This window comes from Myiozetetes cayanensis, unplaced genomic scaffold, assembly GCF_022539395.1.
Source record: "Myiozetetes cayanensis isolate MyiCay16 unplaced genomic scaffold, myiCay2020 scf36, whole genome shotgun sequence".
NCBI classification, from domain to species: Eukaryota; Metazoa; Chordata; class Aves; order Passeriformes; family Tyrannidae; genus Myiozetetes; species Myiozetetes cayanensis.
Window position 1 is genome coordinate 1126202 of NW_026087588.1, and position 15704 is coordinate 1141905.

The 15704-nt window shown below is 50.2% G+C and overlaps 1 long non-coding RNA gene across 1 annotated transcript; it reads left to right on the forward strand.

Annotated features, from left to right (window-relative positions):
* The first annotated feature begins 180 nt into the window (after positions 1–180).
* Positions 181–9387, forward strand: LOC126646622 (uncharacterized). The gene is made up of 3 exons (XR_007630344.1): positions 181–241; positions 4116–4257; positions 7873–9387. It is a non-coding gene; the product is annotated as an uncharacterized LOC126646622 (long non-coding RNA).
* Positions 9388–15704: the final 6317 nt, after the last annotated feature.

The following is a 15704-nucleotide window of genomic DNA, read 5'->3' on the forward strand; positions in this document are numbered from 1 at the left end:
AGCAAACTTGAGCACGACCTGACAGCCAAAACTGCCATTCCTTAACCCACAGGACAAGCAGTGCCATTCGCTCCCGGGGGGAAGGGTGAGCAGGAGATGTTTCTAATTGTCCTTGGCTCGGAGCCACAGCACAAACACTCCAGCACGAACTGCCTTTCTGTGCCCCATTCCAGCTCAGGAAATGGCTTTGCCTGGATTTCAGCGGCTCAGGAGCGCCTGGAACTCGCATTCCTGCAGAAAGGTGGGAAAGGAAAGGACGGCTGGGGAAGGACCAGGGTGGGCGGGAAGTTCTCCAGCAATGCCTGTGAGCACATCAGGAGTGAGAGACGACCCCCAGGAGGTGGGACAGGACCCCCAGGAGGTGGGACAGGACCTTCAGGAGGTGGGACAGGATGCCCAGGAGGTAGGACAGGACCCCCAGGAGGTGGGACAGGACCTCCTGGACCCAAAGCTCCTGTTGAAACCTACTGGAAGTGTCTCTGGGTATTCAGTTCTTCATGTCAAGGAGCACAGGAACTCTCACATGGAAGAGCTTCTGTTGCCTTCAAAATCCTCTGGGGGAGGGTGTCCCTGCCCATGGCAGTTCTGCTGGAATGAGGTGGGCTTTAAGGTCCCTTCCAACCCAAATCGTTCCATGGTATTTTACCCTCAGCCATGTCTCCCACACTATTGGAAGTACCTGAATCTGTCTGGGATGTCCACACAGGGCTGGGAAATAACACAGAGATGTTACGAGGTCACAGGCACTCCTGAAGTGACTTTCAGCAGCCCAGGGTAGATACCTGAGGTGGATGTTCCTGGAACTGACCCTGGGCACCTCTGTGGGCAGCTGAAACCCTCCATCCAAGGCCCTTCTCTGCCTGCAGAACACCCCAGATCAACGCAAAGCTGGGCCATCTTCCAGCTCTGCCTCATTCCCCACCTCTGATCCCACTGAGCTGGGTTGGGATCGTGGAGATAACTCCACCAGCCCCTGTCCACTGTGCAGAGCACTGAGCAAACATGGCCAGTTCTGGGCTCCAGGCCAGAACCCACAGCAAACAACGTAAACAAGGATTGGGAATGTTCAGGTTAAGCAAAAACCTGATCAGCCCTCCCTGAAACTGGGGAGAGGCAGTGGCAGCATTCAGGGAAGACAAAGGGTGATGTTGGCAGGGGGTGAAGGATGTGGCTGTCAGAGGCCAAGGTGGGAGTTCAAGGGGGGATGAGCTACTGCACTGCTGGACCCCACAGTCCCCACTGGACAGTCCTAATATTTGATGCCCTTTTAAAATGCTACAAATAGCTTTCAGAAGAGAATTGAGGTGCTTGGCATGAGCCTCCCCAAAAAAACCTCACTGCACAAGCTCTGTTAAAGCCACGTGACAGAGACTGTAATCCTTGATAAACTTCATGGAATCCTAGAATAGTTTGGTTAGAAAAGACCTCAAAGATCATCTAGCCCACCCCTCCCACTTGTTGGATTTGTCATTCCTGTGGACAGGATGATGGATTTGAATTTTCTGCATCCTGTTTTCATTGATGGTCCTTTGTGAGGAAATACGACTGGGATGGATTTTCTTTTTATGGATCCAACTGAAACAATGGCAAAACATTTCAATTAAAGTGCAGGATATGGAATAGGAGTAAACTCACATCTACACACTCCCAACGACCCAAATATATGATCACAGCAACAATAATCTTTCATGGGAACAGCCCAGCATCGACTCCAAACGCTGATTTCACTGGATTATGTGCTCATGTACCTGCAGGCAAAACTGCACATTCCTTAAGGTAGGAACCAGGAGGATTTGGCAAGTTTATTTAAACCCACAGAGGGTGCAGCGAACCAGGAGTGCCACAGAGATCATGTCACACTGTCACACTATGGGATGGGGACAGCTCCTGGTGAGAACTGAGCCATGTGTTCCTGGGGAGGAGGGGTCAGGCTAAAGCTCCATGTGCTGAGCACACCTGGAGCTGCTCCATCAGCCCTGGGGACCAGGCTCGGGTCTGAATTGTAGGATTTTCAAGTTTTCATCAGGAATTGGAGTGACAGGACAAGGGGAATGGTTTCCCACTGCCAGAAAATAGGGTTAGATGGGATATTGGGAAGAAATTATATTATATAACCAGGCTATATCTGAGTAGGTGTCCTTCCTACTGTAATAACTGGGATAAGAGAAAAAAAACTTCAGAGTGAGAGCCTGAAAATCCTGGTCCTGCCCCAGGATCCCCAGTCAAAGCAGCACCTCTGGGGTCTGCAGGTAGAGGACAAATCCACCCACCCACTCAGAGCCTTTCCTGCTTTGTTCCCCAACACTTGCACTTAATCCAGAGCTTGGCAGAGGCTTCTACTGCCCCAGCCTGAATTACCACGGAAAATGCTGCTGATGGACAGCAGGCAAAGCTGTTCCAACAAGCTGCACCAAGAGGAAGGTCACAAGGAAATCCAATAGGGAGGTTTCAAACAGAAACCCCCGTGGTAGAGGACAACCTCCACCCAGGGATGCAGCAGCAGCAGAATCATCTCTGCTGTGTGGTCAGCTTTGCTCTCAGGGCCCTCAGCTCCTTCTCTCCAACCAAGCACTGACAGAATGAAGATCTTCAGATGTTTATTGGTTGGACGAATCCTGGCAGAAGTTCTACAGCTGTGTCTAAAGCCCTGGTTGTGACACCAAGGTGACTCCCTGCCAGTTTTCCAATCCTTGTTCCGAGTGCTGGAGGTACAAGAGTTTTCTTCAAGAAACCACTGTCAGTGTGTTTAAACCAAATGAAACTGCATTTTTTCATAATCTTGTTCATATTGATCCCTTCTATGAAACCGAGGAACACGTAATCAGCTTTTCTATATATCACAGGCTGCTAAAGGTCACCCAGATATCTACAGCTAGCCAAAATATGAATTATTGCTAATATTTCCAACCTAAAGACAGAATGCATCTGTTACAGACAAGGACAGGAGAGAGAAGGATGTTACCAATGTATTTTTTTAATTTATGGCATGGAAGAGAAAAGTCCTGACCAAGCACCCTGTGCCTGCATAATTTCATGGACCCTCCTTTTCACCTGTATCAGTGGAGCTGAGTTGGGTTCCTTCAGCTTCACATCATGAAGTGATTCTCCAGACCTGGATGCTCTGGGAGCAGATTCTGGTCTCTACTTTTCTTTGATCTTGCAGCAGAGATCATCAAAACCTGTCACAGCATCCCAAGAGATGTTCCCCAGCCCTGCCCAACGGGCCCCTCGTGTCACACCAAGGGCTGCACGTGGTTTTTTGGGAGGTGGGGAGTTGGGAGGATGAGCTGTAGCACACCAAGCATCAGCCTCGATGTGTCCAGCCCTCAGGCTCCAGATCCCCGCTCTGCCTGTAGAAAGGGTGTGAGAAATGGCCTTGTTCATTTCCAGGACTGGAGTTGTGTCCAGAGCCCTCCATGCTATTTAACCAGGACTTCATTCCCGAAGTCTTCTCATTGCTGTCTTCTGGAGTTGGACCCCTTTGTACCCTCTGGAGAGAGAAGGAATCTCTCTGGGAATGACTCAGAGCTAGAATCAACTTGTCCTCACGATCAGCTCAGGACAAAGTCTGAAAGGATTCACCTTCCAGGGTTAAATGCCAGATGGGGACAGTTCCTGGTCCAAAGAGCCCATGAGGAATCCTAGACAATTCATGATTTCATTTTAGAGGAGCAAAATGGAGGAGGTGAGATGCTGAGATTGGCAAAGCTGACAAGTCAGGCTGCTTCTGGCTCCTGGGTGGGATTCCAAAGGCAGGAGGGACCTCTTTGACCACCAATGCTAGGTTCCACTTCTGCCCACCCTACCCAGATATGCTCAAATAGGGCCATGTGGCAGATGTGTTTTCACTCTCAGTGCTTCTACTGTCCACTAAGAAAATTAGAAACACCAGTTTTGGCAGCCAGAGTTTCTGCATAGTCCCTGGAATGGCTTTTCCTTCCTGGTTGTACCTGTGGACATCTCCTTGTGACAGGGCAGGATCCCTGCCAACCTGCCTGGCCGTGCACTTGGATTGCCTTTGCAGGGAAGAACAAACACTTGTGTGGCCAAGGTAAATCAGGGCTTTGTTTTTCCAGCTCCTTTCCCTTTGTTTGTAATTCCCACTTCCATTTCAGTGGCTGCATCGCTGAGCATTTCAATGAGAAAACCCTTCCTGGAGAAAATGAACCATGAAACGCTCCCAGAGCTCTGGGACAGAGCAGCAGAAGAGGAAGACATTGGTAAAAACATTCCTAAACAGGGAGAAATCCCATCCAGGTATGGCCCCAGGTATCAGCAGGTGGTAGGGATAGAAGATGAGGAATGCAAAGATAAATGTGGTGCCTCCTGATGTCCTGAGATGAAAGCACAAGGCCTGTGGAGTGGAGTCAAACATTTGTGTCTGTCTGTTCTCCAGGAACTTTTGGAAGGATAGTTCTCCTTGTGTTTTGTTGAAATAGAAGCCAGACTGCAGAGAAAATCATTAGGAGCTGTGTTTTTTTTATTATCTGTGATTTTTTTTTTTTTGCCTCACGCTAATGGATCCCAGACCATTCCAAACCAAACAATAATAGCTGGGGGGGAGCTGGAGGGATCCCTTCCTCTGCCAGGGCTGAGCTGTCAAGCATCTAATCACAACCAGGAGATGGGAACCGAGCCCAGAGCTCTTCAATGTTCACTTCCCAGGAAGAAAGGAAGGTGGAAAAGCACCCCAAAGTGTCCAGAGGTGGTTTGGATCCAGACGTTTCAAATAAGGCTTGAAGGTGAATACACCTGAGAGACCATCAGGGCCCTTGCCATCCCATTCCCTGTAGTAAGGAGCAGTAAAGCTGGAGCAGAGCACAGCTCTCCACAGCAACATGAGCTACAAATCCATTGGTATTCCTGGATAATCCTTTCTTCCTGCACCAGAATAAGAGGATCAGAAGGGCTGTGATCACAAAGTGATTCAGACAAACACAAGGAGCTGAGTTTCCCTGGGTGAGTTCCATCCATTCCCTGGATGGTGCCTGTGCCAAAGGATATGGTGAGGGCTGAGAGTCCACTTGGACTCAAGGGCAGAGTAGACAAGAGCAGAGAGGAAAAATCCATGGATACAGAGAAACTCCAGGACAAGAGGCAACGGCCTCTAGTTGTGCCAAGGCTAGTTTAGATTGGATATTAGGGAAAATTTCTTCATGAAAAGGGTGGTGGTGGAGTCACCAACCCTGGAGGAATTTAAAAGACACGTAGATGAGGCACTCGGGGACATGGGCTAGTGGTGGCCTTGGCAGTGATGCTGAATGGTTGGACTCCATGATCTTAGAGGGTTCTTCCAACCTTAGTGATTCCATGATTCTACAGACAGAGAACAAAGGCCCTGATCTGGAGCCTGAGGGAGTGTTTGTGGGGAGCGTTACGTGGCTCCCAAATTAATTCACATGGAAACGGATCCTTCACCCCAACACTCTGTGATCTGCCAATGTCTAGAGGGATGATTGTGCTAGTATAACCCTTCTCCCTCTCCCTGGTTGGTCCAGGTGCTCAGAAAATCCATTAAAACTCCCCTGGAAGCAGGTTGGATCCTTGTTCAGTAGCCATTACCTTCACAGCTGGGGCAGACCTGCTCCCCAGTGGTCATCACACCTTGTCCGATGGATACAAGTGGATTTTCGGCTCACGGAAGGAATATTTCTGCCAAGCAGAACTTGCAGCACCCCTCCCCACGAACTCAGGGCAGAGCCAGGAGGGGACCCGACGCCAGGAGGTCAAGAAGACAAAACCAGCCTTGTCTCATAAATATGGAGCAGGACAAGGGGAACGTGGGGAGCATCAAGGATTCACTGAGCGCCTACCGACAGCGTTCATGGCTCAGCACACCAGAGCAAATACTGATGATTTCAGCAGGCTGAGAGCAAGATTTGGGGAGAAATGGCCACTTAAGAAAGGCAAATTCTCTGTAAGTGAGGTTTGGTGTCTCAGAGCTCATTCAGGAACTGCCTGGGGCACACACAAGGATTCCTGACATCTTCCATTTACCCTGTCTCGGGCTTCCGGTGAACCAACTGCTCCAGTAGCACTGCTGTCCCTGTTTATTGGCAGTGCATTAACCTCTGCCTGGAATGATCAGCCTCAGCAACTTCCCAGTGGCCTTTACACTGTTTGCAGCTCAATTCCACAGCAGATAATGTTATTTATTCAGCACATTGCTAATGTGGGATTACAACGGGACCCCGTCTGGAAATGGAGAGAACCCCCTGCAAGAAGCTGGTGTGAATTCATTATGAATCAGTGCTGCTAAAATCAAGCATCTATGGAGAATATCTGAGCAGTGACCTTCATACAAAATGTATCGTGCAACACTCGCTATTAAAATAATCATAAACACAGTAAGCAGTAAACAAAACAATCAAGATGTGTCTGGAAAATAAATGCGGTGAGGGAATGGTGGATGGAAGGGGGATTAAATTTCCATTTAGGTATTACAGCAATGAAGGGTTGGGAGAGGTTTCTTTCCCTTTTTTTTTTTTTCCTCTTCTCAAACAGTGTTTCCACAATCAATAGCGGGGGAGGGAAGTGGTGTGATTAGTAACGTGGTGAGTAATTGCTCCGGTTTGTCACCGCTCACCTTCAGTGGGACAGCTTAGGAAAGGAGGCTGCTGGAGCTGGCCCAGCCAACATTTGTCCAGAGCCCAGGGAGGATCCTGCTGCCTGCTTGAGTTCTGTGTGCTTTTTTGATCTGCTGCTTTGCCCCTGCCAACATCTGTCCTTCTCCCTCTGAGCAAGCTGGCCACTCCCGGATCCAACGGCAGCAGTGCCGGGCAACAGGGACACACAGAGCCAGTCCTGTGATCCATGGGATGGGGAAATGGAGCTGCAGTGCCCTTTGCCAAGAAGGATGGCAGGGATGAGGTTGGAGCAGACCCCCTGCACCCCTGCTGGGGGCTGTGGCAGCGTGGAAGCACAGGGAAGAGGTTCCATCTGTCTTTCTGAGATGTCACAAAGGAAGTCTTGCTTTCATTTTCAGTCTTGTGCTGTAAGGAAAGGTGATGCCCCTGGAATTGGGATGCCTTTGTGCATCATGAAGAGATACCAAAGACCTGTGTCCACTGGAAGTCCCAAGCTGGTGGTGGTTCTGCAGGATACACAAGCTGTGCCTAAAAATGGAGCGCTCGAGAGTGTGCCCTGAGGATGGGCAGTGGGTGACCATTCCTGGGATGAACATCATGCCCAGCAGGTGATCACTGAGCTCGTGGATCTTCACAGCACCATGGAATTGTTTGAGTTGGAAGGGACCTTAAAGATCATCCCCTTCTGGCCCCTGCCATGGGCAGGGACACCTTCCACTAGCCCAGGTTGCTCCAAGCCCCGTCCAACTGTGTCGTGGACACTTCCAGGGATCCAGGGGCAGCCACAGCTTCTCTGGGCAACCTGTGCCAGGGCCTCCCCATGCTCATGTTGAAGGATTTCTTCCCAATATCCCACCTAACCCTATTTTCTGCCACTTTGAAGCCATTCCCCCTTGCTCTGTCACTCCAGGCCCTTGGAAATAGTCTCTCTCTATCTTTCTTGTAATTCCCTTCAGGTCCTGGAAGGCCACAAATAGGTCACCCCAAAGCCTTCTCTTCTCCAGGCTGAACAGTCCCAATTCTCCCAGTCTTTCCTCAGAGTCCTGTAGGATCTCCTTCCCTGTCAATAATCACCATGTGGTTCTCCCAGTGCCCCCCTTGCTTTGATCTCCTCAGAAGGCCTCCTGGTTTGAGCATACCCCTGTTCTAGTTTTTCCCCCCTTTTCCACAGGTTTCCTTGTAATCTCCAGTTTTTCCTCCCAGCCCTGTTGTACAGTTTCCTGCACAGCTGCACTCAGAACATCTCACCTGCTGCACTCACTGCTGTTCCCTTCCATACCCTCAGGCACTGCCTTTGCTGTTCCATTGGATGACACCCCCACCAGATGGACATCCAGTCCTTGGCAGGAGACATGGAAAACCACTGGAAGGATCTCAGGATTCGGGATAGAGAATATTTGTGCTGTCTCACTCCCCTCTCCCACCCTCATCCCACAGGCTGACATTTGCCTTCTGCAACCAGCTCCTTTCTGGTCCTGCATCTCCTCTGCCTCCCTTCCAACCTGCAGCACAATCCCTGGAAACTCATTCCTTGTCGGTTTGCTCCTGCCCAGATCAGCTCCAATCTTTAGCTACTCAAGGAGAGAACAAAGTAGAAATGAGGTTCTGGGGACAGCCTTTTGTCAGAGGTTTCAATATATTTGGTGAGTTCCAGTTAAGTTGGAATTTCCCCATTTTCATTCTCTCCACGTTTCCCAACCTCTGTGTCCCAGCTTTTTTTGATGATTAGTCTTTTTCACATCCCTTCTGCTCCTTTCTCCTTCCTGGAAGGTTCTCACCTTAATGCTCAGATATGTTTAGTCACCCTGCCACAGCTGGGATTTTTTGCGTCATATTTTCCCTGTCAACCAACTTCCAGGCTTCCTCCTTAACTTTCAGGCCCTCAAGTTTTCCAGTAAGTTCCTAACAAACGTCCCAGATTTCCCTGGTTTTGCCTTTGTGAATTTGGGAGGAACTCATGCTTAATTCCTCCCACTGAAATTCCAAATTACTTTGACATGGTCAGCCCCCACAGTTATTTCCTATGACCAACTCACTGGCTGTGACCAAGTTAACCAGGATCTGGGATTCTAAGGTGACAAGGAATTTGTTGGATTGGTTCCTACCCAAAGAGACCTCATTGCACCTACAGGGGTTGTTGTCCTGATCTTCCCTTCCCTCTGTGTGCCAGGAGTTCCCAGATTTTCCTCCACCTTTGGCTGCATCCCCAACTCTCCCCTGTTCCCCCCATGTTGGGAAATGCCACAGTTATAAATCAGTGTCCATCACATTCCCACTGGAAATATTCCCCTAGATCTTCCCTCCTCCCCATCCCTTCACCACCTCATCTGCTGCCATTAAGGGCTCTCCTCTGCCCTCATAAGTAATAAAAATATTCATTATATGATCTCATCTGAGGGTTTTTTCCCCTTCCCTTGGAGGCAATGGCAGGTTGCACATTTGCTCTCAGTCCCTTTTCAGTGCTCCCACCCCCCTGAACATCAGTCACCCTGAGGAAGAGCTCCTTCAACGGAGCGTTATCAACGAGCCCCCATCGATGCTTCCCTCCTGATTAGCACTAATGAATCTAATAGCACGCTTTTATCAGTCTCCCCTCACATTAGATAGTTTATTGATGTACTTTGCTGCCTATTTTCTGTAATGAAAACTATGAAATTGCATATCTATCATGTCTAAGCAGTGATGTAACTCCGAGCCAGCTTTAATTGTTGATTTCTTTCAGCGAGAAGGTGATTTTAGAAGCCATAACTACAGAAAGCCCTGGAGTTATTTCTTTACCCTAATAAATAACCTGCTTTCCCATAAAGGCAGAAAATTCAAACTAATAAATGAAAATAAATTTTCGTTCGCGTGGCATAATTAGCTCGGGGGACTTCTCACCACGGAAAGTCGCTCAGCCCAAGAATATTCCAAGATGAGAAAAGCTCAGGCATGAAATAGGTAAGCAGAAACCCATAGTTATTAAAGGTGTGGCTTAGAAGGCTTTGGAAGGGACATGGAGCTGAATATCTCAAGTTTGCTGCATTTTTTCCAGAGATTGGGTTGAGTTCTAAGGCAGAGCAGGAAAGACTGAAAGTCTGGTGCCACTTTTTAAAGTATCTACTGAGAAGCAAAGGCCACAACTCACTGAGAATCCAAAGCATGGATTTCCACAGGTCTGTTCTTCCACAGGATCCCAGAATGGTTTGGCTTGGAAGGGACCTTAAAGACCATCTCACTCCACCTCCTACCATGGGCAGGGACAACTTCCACTAGCCCAGGTTGCTCCAAGCCCTGTCCAACCTGGCCTTGGACACTTCCAGGGCTGGGGCAGCCACAGCTTCTCTGGGCAATTTGTGCCAGGACCTCCCCGCCCTCAGAGCCAACAATTCCTTCCCAATATCCCATCTAACCCTGCCCTCTGGCAGTTTGAAGCCATTCCCCTTGTCCTCTCATTCCAGGCCCTTGGCAATAGTCTCTCTCCATCTTTCTTGTAATTCCCTTCAGGTCCTGGAAGGCCACAATCAGGTCACTCCAAAGCTTCTCCTCTCTAGACTGAACAATCCCAACTCTCCAGCCTTTCCTCCCAGCAGAGCTGCTCCATCTCTCTGATCATCCTGGGGCCTCCTCTGGACTCTCTCCAGCAACTCCATGTCCTTGCTGTGCTGGGATTCCAAACCTGGATGCTTCGAGTCCTGACTGGGATTGTTCACTCCAATCCAATGAAGGTGTTTCCACAGGGAAAAAAACATTCTCAATCAGTTAAGCTTCATATAAATCTTCATCCTCCTGTTTACAGTGAAATAACTTCCTTTAGTTCCTAATACATTAAAATTAGCTGTTTGTAATCCTTTTTTATGGGATGAGCTCAGGGTACAATATTAGAATAAATGCAATGAAACAACTGGCATGTTCCAGGAAACTGGGTAGTTTCACCTAAATCCTATTATCTTAAGAAAACACTGAAATCTTCCTAAAATCAGAACTTTTCGGAGTTTTTATTAAAATCAGAATTATTTCGCCTTTTTTTTTTTTTCCCCCATGAATCAGTAGGTTTTGGTGGGGTTTAAGCCAAGAAGAGGGTGATTTTAGGGGTTAAATGACAGGGGGGCTGAGGGGTCACTGTTGGTCACAGTCATGGTCAACACAAGGGTGGGGGATCCAGGTGATGGCTTGTCATGATTCCAGCAGCTGCTTCCAAACCTACCTTGGCTATTCAGTCACATTCCTGGCTGGATAAGCACCACAATCAATTTTTAAGACACTCCTGACCCCGGGGACAGGTTTTTCCCACAGTTCATCAGAAGTTCTCTGGACAAACCAACCCATGGCTGTTGTTCAAAGGGAGAGAGGGAACAGCCTGCAGGCAAAGGACAAAGCCCTCATCCCACTCCCTTTGGGGCTTTCCCTGGTAGGACTTACAGCTCCTGTACCTTGCTGTACCCTGAGCTGCTCTGGGGGGACACACAGGGGACCTCCAGGTCACGCCAGCTGTGCCACATCTGGAGGTGTCAGGGCTGAGACGGAGTAACCCTGACATCTAGTGGTTTCCAGAGCCTGAATCCCAACATCCCCAAGCTGAGCCGAGCATGGAAAAGCTGAAGGCACCACGGACTGCCTCCAAAGGCCACTTTCCATGGGTGCAGCCAACAGCCTTTGCACAGAGCAAAGCAAGGAACCCACAATCATCACCACTCCCAGGGACGTTATTAATAATGTCACCTCTCAGAAATCATTTGGGGCCTGTTGTTTTTCCCTCAGGCTGTTGCATTTTGGTGCTCTGGCTCAGATAATCCCTGTGCCCTGGGGACCTTGCCCAGGGGATGATTTTCCATGGCCCCCTTGGGCAGCCAAAGTGTGGAACCACTGAAGGTTCCTGTGTGCCTGGAAACACTCCAGGGATGCTCCAAGAGCAGGAGGAGGTGCCAAGCAGGGAGTTTTCAGTGTGACTTCTTCCCATTTTAATGGGGAAGGAGAAAGAGGCTCTTGAAACCTCAGCAGAGGGTCCAGCTTCGCACTCCTGCTGCCAAGGTGGCTTTGGTAGGAGGGATTCTCCAAGCAGAAACACCCACTGCTCGTTCTCAGAGGGAGGGATAGAGATTCTGGGAGATGTGACTGACCTGGCTGCTCCATTGCAGCTGATCAGGTGTCTCAGTTCACTCAGCTTTTCTCCCCCTGTTCCCCCTGGCTATGCCACCGGCTGGGTTTCAAACCCTGCTGCCACATCCCCCAGCCCCTGGCCAGGTTCTCTGATCCACCTGCCAGCACATCCATTCAGAACAAGCTGGAAACGCTCCCCAAGCTCCCCCGGGCACGAAAACAACCCCAAGGGTGGAAACTATCGAGAGTCAAGAGAGGGTTTATCAACACTCCCCGCAGCGAACCAACACCGCGCTCTCCGCAAACCAGAAACGCAGGTCCCGCCGCGGCCGCTGGATGAAGGAATTCACACAAAAGCAGCTCGGAAAGCAGGAAAGAAGCAGTGAATAGTCACCCTAGAGAGATTCCCACGGCTGCTGTTCCCGTTCGCGGTGCTGCAGCGCTGCGGGCAGGACTGGGGCAGTTGCGGGAGGGAAGTCACACTGCTGCCACCGTCGTTGCCTCCTGGTTTCTCAGCAGTGTGGGAAAGCCATCGCCCCCATGCCAAGGCCTTTCCAGCTGTCGGTACTTCAGCACTGCTCACTCTGGGAGTTTGGCTCTGCCTGTCCCCTCAGCTGGGCAGGGATGTTGTGGTGCTCCCAGAACTCCAGCTCAGCGGCCACCTGAGTGGGTGAGGCAGGTCTGGGCCAGGGGGAAGGTGAAACACAACCTTCCAAGTGTGTTATAACACACTGTTACTCCCCATCCATAATCCCTCGAGGACATCTCCGGGATTCTGGATCGCTGCCTCCTTCTCCTGCTGCAGCCAGTGGGAGCCCTGGTATGGACACACAAACTCCTACCACTCCAACCCCTCCAGGTGTGGCTTCCACAAGCACTTCTGGGACACCCAGACCTTGGGGGTGCAGGAAATCCTGTTGACACAGACAGCCAGGCTGCTCCTGCTGCGTAGGAATCACCACAAAACGTGAAATCCTGGTGCTTTCCCACAGAGAAATCCTGGATATCCCAGGGAATGCAGGGGGCCCTTTGCCTGTTTTCCAGAATCAGTCACAGGATAGTTTGGGTTGGAAGGGACCATCCAGTTCCAAGCCCTTCCCCAGGAGCAGGGACACCTTCCCCTAGTCCAGATTGCTCAAAGTCCTGTGGATTTTGAGAACATGAGGATTGAAATGAGGATCCCCTCTGAGTGTTGCTGAGGGCTGGAAAGGCTCTGCCCCATCCTTGCTGTCCTCTCCAAGGTCCCCCAAGAGTGTCCCATTTCCAGAGGCCACACATCCCCCTCTCCTCCTGCCACCTTCTCTCCTGGTGCAGAGGATCCACCATGACTTCCCCTCCCTTCCAGCCCTATTTACACTCACAGCATTCCTCACTTCTCATGAAAGTCACTCCCAGGGTGAAATTTGAGTTTGTAAATTATTAAAATGTTATCAAGAGCATGCAGACCTGCCCTGATTGTCTTTGGTGGGTTTTTTTCCTGTTGGTGAATAAGCTGATGTATAATTCAATTTTCCCCACACAGTTTCTTCAGAAATACTTTAAAAATTATACACAAACACACACATGGAGGCAGATCCAAACCTTATTTCCATGTGTTTAGAAGCCTCTTTGGGCCAGAGGCTTTATCTCCCTCTCTGAGCTGAGAAAAGTTTGGGTGTTGTCATTACATGAATAATATATAATAATAATAAATTCAGAATTCCTCATTTCTGAGCGTTTCTTCATAATAAATTATTTTAAATGCCTTTTCTGAGAGAGAAGGAGCAGATGAGAGCACATACATGGCACACAATTATTGTTCTTTGCTATTACACAGAACAAGAACCAGTTAGTTTGCTGACAGTATTTCCTTAAAAAAAACCACAATCCTGCTTATAATTTGGATAGTTTTTAAATCTTTGGGCTGAAACTTCCTTGGCTGGGTTCCTAACAGGGTTCAGCTTTCTTTGCATGGTGAAATAAGCAAACTCTTATTTTTCCTCTCTCACATGTCAATAGTTTTACAGCCTTGAGGAGTTTCTGTGCCCCCAGACAGGGCAGCTGAGGCCAGTGGTGGCCTGCTGGAGGTACCTCCAAACTTAGTCCAAGCCAACAGCTCCTGGCAAAACCACTTTACACCATCCCTGTAGGTTGGTGTCTGGAAGCTGAAATCCCAGAATGTGGGCTCTGACCAAAGGAGATAAGCAATGAAGGAATGGGAAGGAGGGAGAGAATGGAGAGGTGATGGTTAAGCAGTGGGACAGGGCTGGAAAGGAGGTAGAGGAGCAGATGGAATAAGGCTCAAAGCCCAGTCCAACCTGGCCTTGATGGGCCCCAGGGCTGGGGCAGCCACAGCTTCTCTGGGCAACCCATGCCAGGGCCTCCCCACCCTCCCAGGGAAGAGTTTCCTCCCAACTTTTAATCTCAACCTACTCTCATTCAGCTTAAGGCCATTCTCTGTGTCCTGTCCCTCCATCCCTTGTCCCCAGTCCCTCTCCAGCTCTCCTGGAGCCCCTTTAGGCCCTGTAAGGGGCTCTCAGGTCTCCCTGGATCCTTCTGTTCTCCAGGTGAGCCCCCCCAGCTCTCCCAGCCTGGCTCCAGAGCAGAGGAGCTCCAGCGCTTGGAGCATCTCCGTGGCCTCCTCTGGACTTGCTCCAGCAGCTCCACGTCCTGACGTTGGGGACCCCAGAGCTGGACACAGCTCTGCAGGTGGGGTCACACCAGAGCAGAGCAGAGGGGCAGAGTCCCCTCCCTCAACCTGCTGGTCACACTGATATATAAAATACATCCTATATATCATATAAAATAAGCTGTTACCCAGGCTCTTTCTGTGTGATGCAACAGGAGCTCTTCCAAGGGGAATCACCCAACCCATTCCAGGTTCTTCAAGCAGCAATGATTACCACTCCCAAAACCCTTTTGGCTCATCACCCTAAAGCAGGTCCTGTCAGGGACCTCCTGCTGGGAGATAAGTCATCTGGGTGAGTGATCTCTGCTCTGACCTCATGTTCCCCATGAAGCTGGTCTAATCCACTCACTGCAGCTCCATAAGCTCTCAGCAGGTCATCCAGCTGAGAAAGGGAATTTTCTCCTCATTACAGAGGTTTTCCTGTGCTCCAGGACCCGGATCTGCACATCTCACAGACAGGCCACCGAGAGTTTTGGTGGCACTTGTTCACAGAACTGACACATCCCACTGCCAGCGCTAGAACAGCTTCCTGGAGGGAAGCAGGAGCATTAACAGGAGCTCTTCCCATTACACATCTGGCAAGTCTGGCACTTTGGGGACATCAACAAGATACTGATGTGAGAACACTACCCAGGAGCACATTTTAGAGTGAAATGTGACTCGTTAAAGTACAGAAACACAGAATGTGCTGAGTTGGAAGAGAACCCCAAGGACCACCCAATCCAACCCTCAGCCCTGCACAGGAACATCCCCAAGTGCCCCAGAGGATCATCCAAACCCTCCTGGAGCTCTGGCAGCCTTGGGGCTATGCCCACTGCCCTGGGGAGCCTGTTCAGTGCCAACCACCCTCTGGGGGAAGAACCTTGTCCTGAGATCCAACCTGACCCTGCCCTGACACAGCTCCAGCCATTCCCTGGGTGTTGTCCCTGGTCTCCACAGAGCAGAGCTCAGTCCTGCTCCTCCTCTGCCCCTGCCCAGGTAGTTGGAACTGTAGTGAGGTCTCCTCTCAGTCTCCTCTTCTGTAGCTGAACACACCAAGTGCCCTCAGTGTCCTCACAGGGCTTCAAATCAAGGCCCTTCCCCATCTTCATTCCCTCCTTTGGACACTCTAATCGCTCAAGCTTTCCCTTCCATTGTGTCTCCCCCAGACTGCCCCAATATTGAGGTGAGGCCACCCCAGGGCAGAGCAGAGCGGTACAATCCCCTCCCTGAAGCCCCTAGGACAGGAATGTCTCTCCTGGCTGCCAGGGCACTGCTGACTCAGGGCCAACTGGTACCCATCAGGACCCCCAGGGCCCTTTCCTGACACTGCTCTCCAGCCTCTCATTCCCAGTCTGTCCCCCCATCCAGGGTTGCCCCATCTCAGGGGC